General features: G+C 30.9%; 1 pseudogene; it reads right to left on the bottom strand.

Annotated features, from left to right (window-relative positions):
* LOC139841782 (nucleobase-ascorbate transporter 6-like) overlaps window positions 1-9,054 on the bottom strand; it is a 45,561-nt pseudogene extending 36,507 nt beyond the window's left edge.
* Between the last annotated feature and the right edge of the window lie 4,574 nt (window positions 9,055-13,628).

Here is a 13,628-nt window from a genome sequence, read left to right as displayed (position 1 = left end):
AGCTATAAGAATAACCATTTTAGTACAAGTAATAATAATAATATCGGTAATGATAATACTAATAAGTTTTATTTGATACTTATAATAATAATGATAATAACATTCATAATACTAACATTAGTGTTAATAATAATTAACTTAGTAATAATAATATAATTGATAATGATCATAATAATAATAAATATAATTCTAACAATAACAACATTAATAATAATAATAATTAGATTAGATTAATAATAACAATAATAATAATAATAATAATAATAATAATAATAATAATATTATTATTATTAAAAATAGGAGAACTACCTTTAAATCGACCAAAAAAAGAATACTGCCACTCCAGGGACTCGAACTCGTGACCTCTCGCTCATCCGAATAACCCCCTGACCATCCCTCCATCCATTATTTTCTGGTTTATAACGCATATGTATAATATCTAACCAATTAATCGTGTTCTATCTTCTTCTTCCTTACTAGCAATTCCACCAGAGTCAAGAACTACCATACTCATCATCTCTGACTCATCTAGCTTCGATCATCAAATCGCTGTGTATCATCAACGAATCATCTATCATTATTCATTCATGATTTCATGTTTTATCAAAAATCATGATTTCATGTATCGTCTTCTTTAGGATCACCCACCCTCATCCTTCATTCTTATCATCATAACACTTATATTAAATTCATCATTATAATCATTATTTTGATCATCGGTTATTTTCACGAATAAACTTCATCGTAATAGCCATCAAGGATTTGGCTTCGATGGTTTATACAAAAAAAAAAAAAATAAACATAGCAGCGACCCAATATGAAGTCTGATCATATTTGTAGTCTAAACGCAATTTGGCCCAAGAAAATAATTAATAAACCCGATAGCAACCAACAGTTTACGGCCCAGAAGAAATCATATTGGTTTGGGTCTGTATCATACGGCATTAAGAGTAATAACAAGGAAGTACGTGGTCAACAATCTTTATCCATGATACTTTAATAAAATAATGAACGCCACTTTTCTAAAGCTTCAATTTGTCGGCCATTTAAGGTAATTTGTTCCACTTGATCATTTGATAAAGCTTTATACATCTATATCTAAGTTGATACTTCGATAAAACTGTAAACATATATATCTTTATCCCTTTTGATAGCTTGCTCAAACAGAAAAATTATAAATTGTATTAGAAGGAGATGTATGTGATGTTTTAAACTGAAACGGCAGTTGTAGCAGCCATCGGTGTAAAAGAAAAATGTTTGTGCAGGAAGTAGAAGAAATGACGACTGCAGTTGCTAGGGTTTCTGGTTTGAGTTTAAAGTTATCGTGCTATAGTAGTGTACTAGATGAAGTAGCGGTTACAGCTCTTGGGTAACTATAACAGGAGGATCGATTAAAAAAAATTTGAAACAAGGAAGAGTAAACAACAGCAGCAGCCTTTGATTGGGGCTAAGGATGATGACGTGAATGAGTTTGGGTAGTAGTATTGGTTATGGTGGTGTAGGATTGTTAATCAACAAGAAGCGAGCAGAGTTGTCGATTCACATCAGAAACAGAAGTAGGCAAATATGGATCGATGGTGTTTGTTTTCTAATGGTGATGGTTGAATGGTTTTCATGACAATATCAATAGCAAGTAATAAGTCATTCCAGTGGGTTTTAAACCCGGAGAGAATAATGATCGGATAATGGTAATAGAAATCTAAGATTGAAAGTTGGTTTTGTGTTTTCCTTCTCCCCGAATGCAATCATGGGTGTATGTATAATATAGAGAGAATAATTGATTGTGTTGATGTTGAAATCTAACAGAAAGTGGAAAGTAAAAGTGATGATATATTCGATCGTACAGAGAAGAAAATAAAGTTGATGGATAATGGATATGATCATGTAATATGTATGAATGGATACAAAATTGACAAATAGTGTGATTGAATTGATTGGAAACAAAAAGTTATCTTAAATTACGGATGAATTCACAAATGATTGAGGTGGATGGATATATCACCTATAATTTATATTACTCCGTACTCCATCAATTTGTGAGGATAAAAAAATTCACCCAATAAATTAATAATAATAATATAATAATAATTATAATATAATATAAATATATAAATGTGTGATTAAGTTAGCCGTCGTCTACTATTTCATTCACGGACTGAATTTCGTACTCCGTCGTTATTCAGTGGCGGATAAAAGTCTTTGTAAAAATCCCAACTTAAATATCTTTAATTATTCTAATTATTATTTTATAAAAAATAGTTATTAATTGTTTAAGCTTATTAAATAAAAATGAAATCAACTGTATGCGCTCGATCTTGGGTAAAATATAAAAAGTGTTAAAATTTATTATTTAGCTTTCTAAATATATTTTTAATAGGACTATGGTTCATATAACTCCTTTTCGGATCACCATTTATTTTAAAATTCATTAAGTTTGAAATTAACCTGGTTAATATCAATATGAACATCAACGAGTATTACAATCATATAATATCTATTTTTAATATACATAATATATATATATATATATATATATATATATATATATATATATATTATGTATGTATTTATTTTAATAATAATATTTTATTTTATTATTATTTTACATAGTTAATTAAAGCATATAATATTTTAAATTATACTTCAAATTATTATTATATATGTATCTATTTACAAATAATGGTTCGTGAATCATCGAGAACAGTCGAAGGTCAATTGAATTTATGACAACAGTTCAAACTTTTTGAGACTTAACATAACAGACTTTGCTTATCGTGTCGAAATCATTTAAAGATTAAGTTTAAATTTGGTCAAAAATTCCCGGGTCATCACAGTACCTACCCGTTAAAGAAATTTCGTCCCGAAATTTGAGTGAGGTTGTCATGGCTAACACTAAGAATATTTTACTGACGAATATGAGCTGATAATTAGAGTTTTATTACTGTTGAGTAATATGAATTAGATAATTCGATTACTCGAAGAGTACGACTGAAGCTATCACAAATTAGTGAAAAGTTTCGTCTTAACTTTTGACGTAGTCACGATTGAATTTAGAAAATAAGGTACGTCTTGACTTTTGACGTTGTCTTGGTTGAATTCCGGAATTCAAGGGATCTAAAGAAAATCTTGGAAATCTATGAGATCTGGTTCTTCGGCGAATAATGAAATTAAAATCTCTCTAATTAAATATGGTGATCTGCTTCGATTAATCTGTCTGATATTTCCATTATAAATTAAGCTCTTCCGTTCCATTATTCTCACCATTCCTATACTTTCTTTCTCAGTTCATATATCCAAAAGATTATAATAATGCTTAATCCGGTTTTGATCCTTGTCCTCATCCTTATTATCGCAACAATTATTCTTCTTTTCCAACTTTCACCAGAGGAATCTGCTTACTTCTACTTTACCCTTGGGGTTATAGTACTTATAATTCTCCCGTGTCTTTATGTTGTGATAAACATTGATATACACGGTTTGTAATTTAGGTGTTGTTATCGGGCTTTATATCTTTCCTTATATTTCAATGTCCCTAAATCTGTTTTCTATAATTATTGTCATCCACAGTTAATACTCCTTCCTCTTTGCTGCAATTTATACCCCAATTTCTATTTCTTTTGGAGCTTTGTCTCTTCGTTTCTTCTTTTTACGATTGGACACCTCTTGTAATGGTCCAGAATTCGTAAGTATGGAGTTTCGAATGAATGTAATGTTCTAAACAAGAAAGAACATAATAACACGATTTGATTTGTCAAATTACCAGAGTCACTGAGAATAGAACTACCAAGAATATATTTTCTTGATATGTTCATAAGTTAATCAGAATGAAAGAGTTATGTAACATGTCACATGGTGACGTTATAATCTGTGAATCATCATGTTCCATTTAGAAACTCAGCATGACTTACTGTAATATAATCACATTGATCAAGTGTCATTATATTATACAAACTCATGCATCAGTTCCCAACATTACTTCAATAACATTCATATTTTTAAGCTTGAAAGTTTACAGAATATAGAAACTAACAGTTTCTATATGATGTAACACTGATATCAGGAAGAGATTAATAATTTCAGATAAGAATAGTTATGAAAATATCTTCAGAAATATGGAGGATATTTATAATGAAAGCTACGATGATATCTTGGAATTTCTAATATCAATGGATGATGAAGAAGATTTATCCGTAAGGGTTTAGAGTAAGGAGGAAAATATTCGCTAAAGACTTCAGCAGGCATTAAATCTTTTGGATTCTTTGAAGTCAAACTTATTCTTTGTAATTTGTCCACGGCTTCCTTCAGAGTTTCGCATAATTCGCTTTTCGGTACTAAATTTTCTATTGAATATTTCCAATATAATGATACACAGGAAGTACGAAGAGGTATATAATTTCGGACGAGAATATTTATGAAAATATCCTCAGAAATATCGAAGATATTGATGATGATATTTTGAAATTTCTAAGTTCGATGGTTGATGGAGAAAGATTTTCCGCAAGATTTTTAACATGACTTCGGAGCAAGATATTCTCTAAAGATTTCAACGGATCCAGAATTACCTGAATTCTTTGAATATAGGGTTTGGTCCTTGTATTTGTCTTTGGTCTCCTTCATGGGTAGTTCAATCTGTTTTTTTTTTTCAATACCCAATTTTCTATCGAGTGTTCCTAACACCCCTTTCTTTATCATCAAACTTTTGATCGTTTAGACCATCTACCATTTTTCTGTTTCCTCTGCATTTAATGCTATGATATCTGAATCATCAGATATTAATCCGAGGTGGTTTCAGGAAAATTGTGTTTTTAGATGATTAAACGCTGATGGTAATATGGTGGAATATGAAAGGTTCCCTGGTAACAATAAAAGAGCACGCGTATATATCAACGTTATAATAAGGTTGTTTTCGTATGAAAAGTCGAAGTTGTCTTGCTGGAGCTGTGACAAAACTGACTATCTCGAACAGCAGATGCAAAGTTATTTGTGGTAATAATAACGCTAAAGGAAATTAGCACAGCTACGTGTTAAACGTTTACTCAGATTCCGAGTGTCTTCAGGTGCATAATTATACGCATCAATCTTTTCTCCCGTAAATGAAGTGCGGTTGATTCATCCTCTCGATTGAGGTGTTTTCAAGAATCATGAAAGGTTTGAACGCAGAATGTAATCGTGAAGATACAAATGATGTTTAAGACGAAATCAAGTGGCAAACTTGGAGAATTGTTTAGTTTCATATGTTATAGTCAATATTTTAATTCATTTTAATTGTCCAATGTTATTAGTCCACAGTCGATAGCCCACAGTTAACAGTCCAATAATTCATATATAATTGAATATATAATATTTGAATTAATAATTATGTATCGTGACTCGATATTTAGAGTGCGTAAAATAAATAACAGAAAAAATAAATGACGATAAATAAAGTGCGTAAAGTAAATAACAGAAATTAAATGACGATAAATAGAATTGCGATAATTAAATTGCGATAAAATAAAATGTAATTCGGAATTAACAGTTATCTAGGAACAGTTAGCTAGGATTTTGTTTGCGTGGTTTCTTAATAAAAATTTAATATTGTTAATTAGTCTGTTTCTAATCAATTTTTATTGTGTCCATTATTTCTTCATTATGCCACTTGTTGGATTCTGATAGGTCAAAATCCAAATATGAAATTGAATTTGAATGAAAATAGTTATTCTTTGGTGAACGGATACGTATCTCGGTGGTTGTAAATAGGATAGTGAATAACTGTTGAATCAGATTCGAAGAATATACAGTGTAACTTATTAATGTGAAATTTAAATATTCCTCGGGTATTACCTACCCGTTAAAATATTTTCACCATTAACAGTTTGTACAAAAGAATTTTTAATTACAATCTTTTCGAAAACACATATACATATATATTTTCTTCAGATGTAATCATGGATTTAATGAGTCAATATTATATTAAACTCATTTGGTTTACCGTTATAACTAGAATACATAATCTCTAAAACATTTAGAGATTACTTAATCGCCATGAAGAACGAAGATAATCAATGTAGAACAATACGTAGAACGATGATTATACTCGAGGTACAGAATGAGATGTTGAGGCATGGATTGCTGATGGTACTGGTGCTGTTACTGATGGTACTGTTGGTGCCGGTGATGTTGCTGAAGCTGGTACATTTTGCACCATATTCTCCAAATTTATTTTTCGAGCGCGAAGTTTGTTGACTTCTTCTATTATTCCGGGGTGATTGTCGGTTGGAACAAGCGAATGAATAAGGTTTAGAATTTTAGATAGAATATAATTTTGGCAAGATATTCAGGAAATGAGAGAGAAAATAGTATTACAAACAGATTCACCGGTAATTGTTTCAGGTTCATCGCCAAGAGGTAAATTCAGTTGGTGGAATGGAAAGGATCGCTTTCTTCTTGTCTCTGTTGGTTTAGTCGACTACGAACACATCGCCAATTCATCCCGAATTGGTGATGACTAATTTTGTTGATCCATTCCAGTTATACTTCTTTCGAAGCTCAAGTGTGTTTCCATATCGGAATAGCTGTCGGAATTCGAGGAACTTGAACTGGTTGAGGGATTCATCTCGTACGATTAGATGAAGAATTTTCGATAAGAATTAGATGATAGGATGTAGCTTAGTATCCTGCTATACATAATTTACATATGCATATATAATACTAAAATCCCATATGTTACGGAGGAATTTACGGAAGTTGTCAGGTAAAGTTACAGTAACAGATATGCTAAGATATAAAGTAGCAGATACGCTAAGATATGAATTTTGTCTATACACTATTCATGCAGTCAATGCAGTAAAACGTGTCTAGACTAAGAATGATAAGCAAGTGATTCCCTAAGAATGATAAGCAGAAAATTTTCGACACGAAATGATAAACAAAACTTTTGACATGCAGACACGGTCGAAGTCCAGACTCACTAATGCCTCCTAACGACTTATCAGTTAGACACATTAATGCAGACATGGTTCACTAAGACCACCGCTCTGATACCAACTGAAAGGACCCGTCCTAATCCATCCGGATGAAGTCCATATCGATTATAAACGATTCACAACAGTTGATTACATCGCGAGGTACTTGATCTCTATATGATACATTTTACAAACATTGCATTCGTTTTTTGAAAAGACAATCTTTCATTACATCTAAAGTTGACGGCATGCATACCATTTCATAATATATCTAACTATAATTGACTTAATAATAATCTTGATGATCTCAATGACTCGAATGCAACGTCTTTTGAAATAAATCATGAATAACTCCAAATAATATCTTTAAAATGAGCAATTACACAGCGGAAGATTTCTTTTGTACCTGAGAATAAACACGCTTTAAAGTGTCAACCAAAAGGTTGGTGAGTTCATTACTTTAACATAGATAATCATTTCATAATTTTAATAGACCACAAGATTTCATATTTCCATTTCTCATAAACATACGTCCCATGCATAGAGACAAAATATCATTCATATGGATTGAACACCTGGTAACCGACATTAACAAGATGCATATAAGAATATCCCCATCATTCCGGGATCCTTCTTCGGACATGATATAAATTTCGAAGTACTAAAGCATCCGGTACTTTGGATGGGGCTTGTTGGGCCCGATAGATCTATCTTTAGGATTCGCGTCAATTAGGGTGTCTGTTCCCTAATTCTTAGATTACCAGACTTAATAAAAAGGGGCATATTCGATTTCGATAATTCAACCATAGAATGTAGTTTCACGTACTTGTGTCTATTTTGTAAATCATTTATAAAACCTGCATGTATTCTCATCCCAAAAATATTAGATTTTAAAAGTGGGACTATAACTCACGCATATAATTATTGTAAAACAGTTAATAAAGCATTTGCATGTATTCTCAGCCCAAAAATGTAATGAGTAAAAAAAGGGAGCAAATGAAACTCACCTATTGTATTTTGTAGTAAAAATACATAGAACGACATTGAACAAGTATAGGGTTGGCCTCGGATTCACGAACCTAGATCATTCATATATATATTAAAATATATAATGGTAATCGAACAAATTGTATATTATTATTAATGATGAAATTTATATATTTAATATTTTATAAGTATTATTATTTATTCACGTATTTTCATTTCAAATATAAATATAGTTGAGTTATGCATATTAAATATACTTGTATATCAATATTATTTATTTGTTAAATTAATGATAATACCAAAATAATGATAATATATAACTAGGTTTAATAATGATATGGAAAATAATAATTTTTGGATACTAACATTCGTCACTTTATTTGTAGTAATAACAATGGTGATAATAATAATATTAATAAAGTAATAATAATAAAAATGTAACTTTTAATAAAAGATAATCTTAATAATCATGATAACAATAATACTTATTTTTATGATAATTCTAATAGTCTTAATAATGATACTTTTAATAATAACGATAATAAAATAATATTTATATAAGATCGTGTTGATGATAATAATACTAATAGTACTGATAATAATACTAGCTATAAGAATAACCATTTTAGTACAAGTAATAATAATAATATCGGTAATGATAATACTAATAAGTTTTATTTGATACTTATAATAATAATGATAATAACATTCATAATACTAACATTAGTGTTAATAATAATTAACTTAGTAATAATAATATAATTGATAATGATCATAATAATAATAAATATAATTCTAACAATAACAACATTAATAATAATAATAATTAGATTAGATTAATAATAACAATAATAATAATAATAATAATAATAATAATAATAATAATATTATTATTATTAAAAATAGGAGAACTACCTTTAAATCGACCAAAAAAAGAATACTGCCACTCCAGGGACTCGAACTCGTGACCTCTCGCTCATCCGAATAACCCCCTGACCATCCCTCCATCCATTATTTTCTGGTTTATAACGCATATGTATAATATCTAACCAATTAATCGTGTTCTATCTTCTTCTTCCTTACTAGCAATTCCACCAGAGTCAAGAACTACCATACTCATCATCTCTGACTCATCTAGCTTCGATCATCAAATCGCTGTGTATCATCAACGAATCATCTATCATTATTCATTCATGATTTCATGTTTTATCAAAAATCATGATTTCATGTATCGTCTTCTTTAGGATCACCCACCCTCATCCTTCATTCTTATCATCATAACACTTATATTAAATTCATCATTATAATCATTATTTTGATCATCGGTTATTTTCACGAATAAACTTCATCGTAATAGCCATCAAGGATTTGGCTTCGATGGTTTATACAAAAAAAAAAAAAATAAACATAGCAGCGACCCAATATGAAGTCTGATCATATTTGTAGTCTAAACGCAATTTGGCCCAAGAAAATAATTAATAAACCCGATAGCAACCAACAGTTTACGGCCCAGAAGAAATCATATTGGTTTGGGTCTGTATCATACGGCATTAAGAGTAATAACAAGGAAGTACGTGGTCAACAATCTTTATCCATGATACTTTAATAAAATAATGAACGCCACTTTTCTAAAGCTTCAATTTGTCGGCCATTTAAGGTAATTTGTTCCACTTGATCATTTGATAAAGCTTTATACATCTATATCTAAGTTGATACTTCGATAAAACTGTAAACATATATATCTTTATCCCTTTTGATAGCTTGCTCAAACAGAAAAATTATAAATTGTATTAGAAGGAGATGTATGTGATGTTTTAAACTGAAACGGCAGTTGTAGCAGCCATCGGTGTAAAAGAAAAATGTTTGTGCAGGAAGTAGAAGAAATGACGACTGCAGTTGCTAGGGTTTCTGGTTTGAGTTTAAAGTTATCGTGCTATAGTAGTGTACTAGATGAAGTAGCGGTTACAGCTCTTGGGTAACTATAACAGGAGGATCGATTAAAAAAAATTTGAAACAAGGAAGAGTAAACAACAGCAGCAGCCTTTGATTGGGGCTAAGGATGATGACGTGAATGAGTTTGGGTAGTAGTATTGGTTATGGTGGTGTAGGATTGTTAATCAACAAGAAGCGAGCAGAGTTGTCGATTCACATCAGAAACAGAAGTAGGCAAATATGGATCGATGGTGTTTGTTTTCTAATGGTGATGGTTGAATGGTTTTCATGACAATATCAATAGCAAGTAATAAGTCATTCCAGTGGGTTTTAAACCCGGAGAGAATAATGATCGGATAATGGTAATAGAAATCTAAGATTGAAAGTTGGTTTTGTGTTTTCCTTCTCCCCGAATGCAATCATGGGTGTATGTATAATATAGAGAGAATAATTGATTGTGTTGATGTTGAAATCTAACAGAAAGTGGAAAGTAAAAGTGATGATATATTCGATCGTACAGAGAAGAAAATAAAGTTGATGGATAATGGATATGATCATGTAATATGTATGAATGGATACAAAATTGACAAATAGTGTGATTGAATTGATTGGAAACAAAAAGTTATCTTAAATTACGGATGAATTCACAAATGATTGAGGTGGATGGATATATCACCTATAATTTATATTACTCCGTACTCCATCAATTTGTGAGGATAAAAAAATTCACCCAATAAATTAATAATAATAATATAATAATAATTATAATATAATATAAATATATAAATGTGTGATTAAGTTAGCCGTCGTCTACTATTTCATTCACGGACTGAATTTCGTACTCCGTCGTTATTCAGTGGCGGATAAAAGTCTTTGTAAAAATCCCAACTTAAATATCTTTAATTATTCTAATTATTATTTTATAAAAAATAGTTATTAATTGTTTAAGCTTATTAAATAAAAATGAAATCAACTGTATGCGCTCGATCTTGGGTAAAATATAAAAAGTGTTAAAATTTATTATTTAGCTTTCTAAATATATTTTTAATAGGACTATGGTTCATATAACTCCTTTTCGGATCACCATTTATTTTAAAATTCATTAAGTTTGAAATTAACCTGGTTAATATCAATATGAACATCAACGAGTATTACAATCATATAATATCTATTTTTAATATACATAATATATATATATATATATATATATATATATATATATATATATATATATATATATTTATGTATGTATTTATTTTAATAATAATATTTTATTTTATTATTATTTTACATAGTTAATTAAAGCATATAATATTTTAAATTATACTTCAAATTATTATTATATATGTATCTATTTACAAATAATGGTTCGTGAATCATCGAGAACAGTCGAAGGTCAATTGAATTTATGACAACAGTTCAAACTTTTTGAGACTTAACATAACAGACTTTGCTTATCGTGTCGAAATCATTTAAAGATTAAGTTTAAATTTGGTCAAAAATTCCCGGGTCATCACACCTAGGACTTCTGGAAAATTTATTTTCAGATATTTCGGTTCTAGTAGATGACTTTTCATTTAGGACTCGCCTAAATCCGATATACGTTTTAGGATTTATAGTCTTCCGAAAATCACTACGCCTTTGTAACGACGTGCTGAAAATTCTGACCAACTCGTGCTTGAACCGTCACTGCGGTCAAACGACATCGAGATAGGATCTGAAAATTGGACAGCGGTTAGAGGACTCACATACGGAACCTTGGCCACTGACCAAGCATCTTTTCGGTTTGTATAGAGGTCGTAACAGCTGTCCGAATTCAGCCTTTTTTTTCGATCTCTATTCTTGTTGAAAACTTACTTTATCTTTTACGAATGATGATGATGATGATACTTAAACTTAATTTATTCACTATTAAAACTTTTGAGGACAATTTACTGACCTAATAACCTTTGACTTAGGTTGAGGACCTTTGGGATCGACCAACTTACTTGTTTGGACCGACTTACTACTTGCTTACATTGTCATATCGATTTTACCGCACAATCACTGTGAGTTATAGCTCCCTTTCTACTTTTACTATTTTTGGGACTGAGAATACATGCGCTTTTTATGTTTTACATACTAGACACGAGTACTTAAACTTTATATATGTGTGGGTGACATAAAGGCACAAAGATTCCCATTAGCCCGGTAATGTTTAGTCATTGGTTTATGAACCGGTGAACGCGAATCTTAGATATGGATCCATAGGGTTTGACATCCCCACTCGAGCTAGTCGCGCTAGCATTCAACGGGTGTTTAATACTTTGTAAACAGACGCACTCGCCAAGTGTACTTTTAGGGGGTAATATTACTTGTTAAGTTAGTTACCGGGTGCCCACGGATAAACATATACTTTATCATACAAATTTGAGATGCTGTTTTGAATACGAAATCTCGTGGTCTACATTACATTGTTGTTTACAATCAAACTATACCTCACCAACATTCGTGTTGACTTTTTAAGCATGTATTTTTCAGGTGCTTAGACGTTGTTGCTTCCGCTGTTAGACTTGCTGTTATAGTCTTGGTGTCATAGACTTGCTGTTACAGACCCGCTGTGTTAGACTTCCGCTGCATTGTTTAGAGATGTCTCAATCATGGAACTTTTACTTTGCATTCACAACTTATGTTACATTTGAACAATGGTTTTGTAATGACCTTTGTGTCACGTACTTATGTTAATACTTTCTATTCGTAGAAGCACGTTATCCTTGTAAAATATTTGACGTTGGTAAAGACGTCATCTTTTGTAAAACATTTGACGTTGGTAAAAACGTTACCTTTTCATGAATGCAAAACTTGTTTTGAAACAGCATGTAGTATTGTACCGTGTAATGGACCTATTGTTGATGATCCGTACACGTTGATTTTGTACGGAGCGTCACATAAACATACATCCGTAACTACTAAGTTGTTGAAAATTTACCATAGTTTACATCATAAAGTATCCAACTACTATTAAGTAATTATACAACAATCTTGCAACGTTGCTTCTTTTTTTGCATGTATCTGTGATGCTCTTTCAATAAAGTGTACATATAGCACCTGAAGCCTCGTCGAAGCAGCTACAGCTACAACCAACATGAAGAGTAATTGACATACTAATTTAAATATTTTCTTCCTTGTATTCATATACTCTCCTAACTATACATCAGTAGTTGTGCATATACTTTCGCTACCAAAAAGATAGGTATATGTAGAAGAAAGTCGAAAACAACATACCAGAAGGACTTCTCGAGTGACACCAATAGCACCGTCACAGATACATACCAGGATCTTCAGACATTTACCAATATGCTTGCAGAAACCATGGTCCGTCATTATCTCCACCTGCAAACACAATCCCACCCATCGATATCCACATTGTTTCATAATATAAACTGCAGCACATATAATAATCACTAAATCATTATATAACCATGGTTTTCCAACTACATCGGGTGTGCACCATGTAAACCAAGAAACCTAACACTCCCTCATATAGAAAGTTGCCATGCCCTCTGACTTTTTATGTTTACTAAAACTTTCAATTTATTCAATTAAATTATTTAACAAATGCATCTATTCTCATATTTGCCCAACCTTTATATTTACTGGTATTTATTTATTATCAAATACCAGCACTCATTTTTCATATAAAAAAATACCTTCATTTAAAAAATCACACAGCTCAAAACTCTTAAGAAATTCACAATTACCATATACATAACTCGTACACACACA

The sequence above is a fragment of the Rutidosis leptorrhynchoides genome, chromosome 4, assembly GCF_046630445.1.
Source record: "Rutidosis leptorrhynchoides isolate AG116_Rl617_1_P2 chromosome 4, CSIRO_AGI_Rlap_v1, whole genome shotgun sequence".
NCBI classification, from domain to species: domain Eukaryota; kingdom Viridiplantae; phylum Streptophyta; class Magnoliopsida; order Asterales; family Asteraceae; genus Rutidosis; species Rutidosis leptorrhynchoides.
Note: the sequence above shows the minus strand (reverse complement) of the source record. Positions and strands in the feature narration are given on the sequence as shown.